Source organism: Bidens hawaiensis, unplaced genomic scaffold, assembly GCF_021521415.1.
Source record: "Bidens hawaiensis isolate Kalapana, Puna unplaced genomic scaffold, B.hawaiensis_p1.1 tig00055771_1, whole genome shotgun sequence".
Taxonomy (NCBI): Eukaryota; Viridiplantae; Streptophyta; class Magnoliopsida; order Asterales; family Asteraceae; genus Bidens; species Bidens hawaiensis.
The window spans coordinates 88,733-95,166 of NW_027500044.1; positions in this window are offsets into that span (position 1 = coordinate 88,733).

The following is a 6,434-nucleotide window of genomic DNA, read 5'->3' on the forward strand; positions in this document are numbered from 1 at the left end:
ATATCAAGTTATGCAATTTATAACACAACTCAGAAAATTTCCCTTTCAATCAGGATTGCAACCCGATTTTGCAAATTAATTAAAACTAGTCAAACAAAGTCCAAAAATTATGATTCTTGACTTTTTGAAAACTATATTCAATTTAATTAATCATAGTATCAAAAATCATTCAGAAACACCAACGTATCATTAAGTTATTCAATCTACAATCTAAAACACAGAATCTGTCAACAACCAGATTCAAACCAAAAGTCACAAAAATCATGATTCTTATATCCTTATGATCTTTAATCATCAAGGAACATTTTTATACAATCAAATCTCATGTATTTTAGTATTTTATTAATTTATAAAATAACATTTAGTTAAAAAAAAGTTTCTATCTTTTCTTTTATAATAAAACACAAAATTTCTTTTAACAATCAACCTTGATTATTCTTGGTTCATTTTCACAAATTCAACTATTTGGATACTAGGTTTTCATGAACCAAAATCAAAATATGAATAAGAATATATACTAAACTATACTTACCTACTGCTTGATTTAAAATCCAATAATCTTTCTTCCAAATTCACCAAGTTGTTTATGGTTTTTGAGAGAGATATTGAGAAAATAAAATGTGTGTGTGTGTTTTGTGTGAAATGGACGGCCCAAAGGAAGAGAAAAAGAAAAATATAACATTCATTGTTATTTACTTATCATTTACACACTCATTAAGGCATAATAATTTTTATTAAACTTTAGGTTATGTCATTTTCTTTATTACATGTGACATGTTACATTATACTATAAACATTTTCTAGTAATCATATGTTGTGTACTAGTCTTTTTGTTACTTGTCATGTAATATATCGTATGTTGTGTTATTTTAATTGTGTTATTTTAATTATTCAATTCTCTTACAACATATAAGTATACAACAACTAATCATGTAGCATATTAAGCATGTAACATAATTACGTCCATCACATATAATACATGTAACATATCATGTGTGCCAAGTTTATTATAACCTATCATATATTATAACATATCATGTGTGACTAGCGTTATGATTAAAGACGCAGCCAGCACAACGTGAGGGTTATAATAAAATTTGGTTTGATAATGTTATAGTTTGTGTGTGTATTTTTTTCTTTTCATTTGTGTTTTGAATAGCGTTAATTATAGCTTAGAATATCGCGTGGGATTGTTTTCTATTTTGTTTATGCTTTGTCAAGTAACAAGTACACGATATATTTTAGTTGTGTGAAGTTGGTTAGAATCAAATCCTAAAGTGTGTTTTTTTTGTCTAATCGCGTAACTTTACTCTTTGTCTAATATACGATACAACGATCCGCGCAATGCGCTGGTCCTTCATGCTAGTTTCTTTTTAAACACACATTATTTTTAACATACTAAATTATGTTAACGATTTAGTAGCATTAGCATCGCTACTGGCCAAATTCAATGGTTCAATGCTGTATCAAGAGAATTTTTTTAATATGTTAGTTGAATTTTAGCGTTAACGAACTTGTTTTTTTTTTGTTTAGTTCTAGTGTCATATGGTTATCGATCGGATTCGCGTCAACTAGTAGTCACACTGTGTGCGTTTTACCAACCGACTACACGTCTTCTTAGACATGTTTGTTTTATAAGTCTATTCTATTGTCAACACTATTCTAGCCGTTTACTAAATTTCTTTTTTGGTTTGTCGTCGCCGTAACGTATCTAACCAGTACCGACCGAACATGTGTCTTGCACCGTCGTAACTTGGCGATCTATTACCTAGTTCTTGTTAAAAGTAATGGGCAATGCAACATATGAAAATTTATAATATAACAATTATGTCTAACTTTGTGCAACACGTCTTATACCCTGCGCAGTAGTCTGTACTGTGCTTTCTATGATTTTGGTTTGACAGGACGTCCCGTACGTCCTCCCTTTCCAGCAACTTTCTTATCTCCAGCCATTCGTATTCTATAAGGAAACACAAACGTCATCACTCAAGGAACCATTTAGTATAAGGATAGTAAGGTTAACAGGTAATAACAGTGGCCAACTGTGATTAGCTGATCACGTTACTTTCTGGTGTCCTATACACTTCCTCTTATGAGTCTATTTGTGCTAATTCTATTCTTAAACAGTTAATCAATCAAACAGTCAAGAATTCCTATCCCTAGCACACACATATCCTTTCTTTAGCAATTGAGCTAACATTAACATTCATTATTCAACCATACACTTTACCGTTACCGAGCTTGCTTGAGTGACACATGGCTATCTTGAACTGGCATATTCTTTCCTTTCTTTCTTAAATCCCATTCTCTGTCCGAGTCTAAGCATGTAGGATGCTTAAATCTCTCAAACTTTGCTCTGATACCAACTTGTAAGGCCCCGTTACCGGTGCCCTACTTTGGACGTTTGATTTACTCATTAACATAGTTCTAAACATCAAAGTTAATAAAAACATTCGCGGAATATTAAAACATTCATAAAACGGTACACATTAGTCTTGTCTTATCAAACATATTGTCTTTCAAATTAAAACATAAATTAACAAACGTCTTGAGTTCTCGAATGCCAGTCTCTTACTCATGTGCCACATGTTCCCCTCAAGCGAGCTGCTTCATCATACTCACCTGCTTGCATACTAAAAGTCAGCTACGCTGAGTGAGTTCTAGTTAATCATACATCATACAATTATTTCACATACATCACTATCCATACTATTTAAAGAGCCTTCCGCCCTATAACTTCACAGATATTATTAGGGTCTGGTCCCTACCCTCACAGATTTTATTAGGCTCTGGTCCCTATCAACACATATATTATTAGGGTCTGGTCCATATCCAAACATATATTATTTAGGTCCTGGTCGTTATCCTCGGAGATATTATTAGGGTCTGGTCCCTATATTTCGTGCAACTATCCCATACCTTTCTTTACATACTTTCCTTAACAATACGTGCAATATCTGAAGATCGTTCACGTACTATCAATATAACAAACATACATCATATGTATCAATCATATGTTTAACTACCACCTGGCGGTGCATGCAATATCCGAAGATCGTTCACGCACCGTCAAGCATTCATCATACATGAATCATACAAGGCATACACTTACCACTTAAGGTAAGTGTATTAACTATCATATCGAGTATGCAAACAGCCCCGAAAACATAACAAGGAAGTGGGGCTAGAAACTCACCTGAACACGGTTACGTTCACCGTTAATTGTTATTCATTTCCTTAGTTGTGCACTACTAATTGTTTAATAAACACAATATTAAACACTGCTCTAGCCCTTCTTATCGTTTACTTAATTAATCTTAAGCGTCTAACACGGTTTTACTTCATTGATTCGTTAATCGTTACTCCTTAACCTTTTAAAGGTATCTTTCATATCTTAATAAAGTTCAGGGGCTTCTATGTAATTAAATCATTCTTCTCTAAGTCCAGGGACTGTTCTGTCATCTTATTAAACTCCTTGTTCGTTACCCAGTTCTTAACGAAGTGGGTTCATAACGAATGAACCTATTCGTTACTTTGTAATATTATAACGAACTAGTCCTTGTAACGAATTGGACCTTATAACGAACTGATCCTTTTAACGAATTGGACCTCATTCGTTTGGTTTGGTTAACGAATTGAACTTCATAGCGACTTGAACCCTTATTACGAACCAGTCCTCGTAACGAATTGGACTTAACGAACTGGGGCTAGTTCGTCATTCTTTCATTAACGAATTGGCATACAAATTGCTTAACGAATTAGTTAGCGAAAGAAGCTAATTCGTTATCCTTCCATAGCGAATTGGCATAACGAACCGGGGGTTAATTCTTTATGTTCCCGTAACGAATTAGGGTTAGGTTAGGTCAGATAATGTCAGAAACAATCTATGACAACCTTAAATACTCGCGCCGCCTTTCCGGCGCCGCCGTGTCGGAAAACCGGGCGGTGGCTGGAAAAACGTATTTTACCCCCATTTTACATCGTTTTTCGTCCCTTTCGATCAAGATCTGAGCTAGGGCGACTCCTAAGCTCATCTTTTGATCGGTTTATACCCGATTCCATCAGGATCTCGTGACTTTAACGGTTTAGGGTGTCGGCTCGTCGTTTCGCGGCTAGATCTAGCTGGTTTGGATCTATACAGTATCATACTATCATTACCTCGGGTTGATGTTCGGGTTTCTTGGTGATTTCGGCTAGAGAGAGAAAGTAGGATGAGAGAGAGCTAAGTGTGTGTTTTTGATGGTGTATGGAATGGATGAGAATGAATTAATAATTGGTTAATTAAGGTATTTATATCATGGATCATGGGCTCAAGCCCATGTTCTTTTCCTTCTTCTTTATTAATCTAAGTCCATTACCCATTTTACTTAACCCAACAATAACCCGACTCATAATAAATTATATTCTATTTTATTAACTGAAACGAGAAAACGGGATGTTACACCTAGTTCTTGTTAAAAGTAATGGGCAATGCAACATATGAAAATTTATAATATAACAATTATGTCTAACTTTGTGCAACACGTCTTATACCATGCGCAGTAGTCTGTACTGTGCTCTCTGATTTTGGTTTTGACAGGTGTCATTGCCTCTTGCTACGTGTCTCTCTTCTCTTTACCCACAATTTGACCACTTGCACCAAAACTTCATCTTCATAAATCATATTCTTCTCTCATAAAACCCGTATTTCTCTAGCTTCTTTAAAATCGTCGAAAACCACCATGATGTTTGATGACGACGTCGTAGTCATGGCGACGGCCGGTCAGGTGCAGTGATCTGGTGGGCGGGGGTTAACGTTTCCGGGTTCAATTTGGGAACCCTAGGCGGCGTTTGTGTTGGTTGCCACCACCGCCGTGTAGAGACACGGAAACGTAGTTGTTGCTCTGCTGTTGCTGGCGGCTTTCCAGCCGTCTATGGCGGCGGTGGCGGACGACGATTGTAAGCCGGTGGTGTTGCATGTTTGGAAACACCTCCTTGAGCCGAACTCTTCCCCTTGGACCGACTGCATTCAGTTCCACCGGCTTAATATTAAGAACGACTCTCGCCTGGAAGGACTCATTAAGTGCTCCGATCCGGTAATTATCATTCTTTGTGTTCATTTGCTCTAATTTAACTGTCTGTGGAAGTGTATATTTTTGGTTTATGATCTAAGGTTTATTTGGTTTTGGTTGTAATTTAATCAGGGAATGTAGATTTAGAAGAAAGACAATAGCTGTTGATAATAATAATAATACAGTTTCCTGAGGGTTTTCTTCATAGATGAAATAATGAAGCTTTGGAGTGCAAATGGTAAGCTACTGTTATTACCATGAGACCAATTTAGCTCAACTTTGCTATAGAGTACAAATGGATCTTATGATGGATGTAAAAATGGATATATATACTGTTTACAAAATTCATACGCATGTTTTGTGTTATACCAGAAGGGTCTTATAACAGAATAAATATTTAAGACACTAATATCCCTAAAAACCAAAGTTCATGGCATCTGTGATGTGACATTCGTCATTCTTTTAAAACCCAAAAAAACCCGACCTGTTTAATTTTCAGATTTGTTTTAATATGTGTGTTTGTGTGTGTAGTTCTTATAATGTTATTAATAAATCTTAAGTTTCATTCCAAGTCTATATCATCATTTAAATGAGTATAGTTGTTTAATTATTGACCTTTAAGACTTGTATACGTCATATTCGACCAATTAATCTTATTGAAACACCTTTGGCCTTTTCATCTATAAATAGACTACTATTCTTCTTCGGACATTGTCATAACTAATTTTACAAAATTATACTTTGTCAACTTTGACTTCTTGAAGTCAACCCGTTCATGTCAAGACTTTTCTTTATCTTTTGGGTAATTGCAATATGATTATGTTTTGTTTTTGACTTTAGATCGAAAGCTCTATTTTGATTTCTATTGACCGATCATTGATTTATTGATCGTTAAATTGTCATAAGGTGATTTTTGATTCCTTTCAAAGTTATATATTGGTACATATATATATGTTAGTAGTTGTTTATGTATATATATAGTAAAAATGTAATCACGCAATAATTGTATTAAATGTCCCGTAATTTCAATTCTTATAAATAATAAATGATAAACCAAACAAATGAAATATATTGAGAATATTTAATTATGATGTTAAATTATTATAAATACATGGTACGTACAAAGGAATTAGCTTTCAACAAATTCAATTTAATTGTTTTATTTAGTAATACATATTATTTATTGTGTTTAAATGTCTTTAATTTACATTTAAGTAAATTCCTCTAAATTCTAGCCATTTCTCCAAGTTTATCGCCTGCCACAAAATTTAGAAAAGAATGTTTAATTTTATTTATTGTTCTATGTATTAAAATATTATAAATCTTGATTTTGTTAATACCTTCTCAGTATAAATACATACATCTATTTTATTATTGAGCACT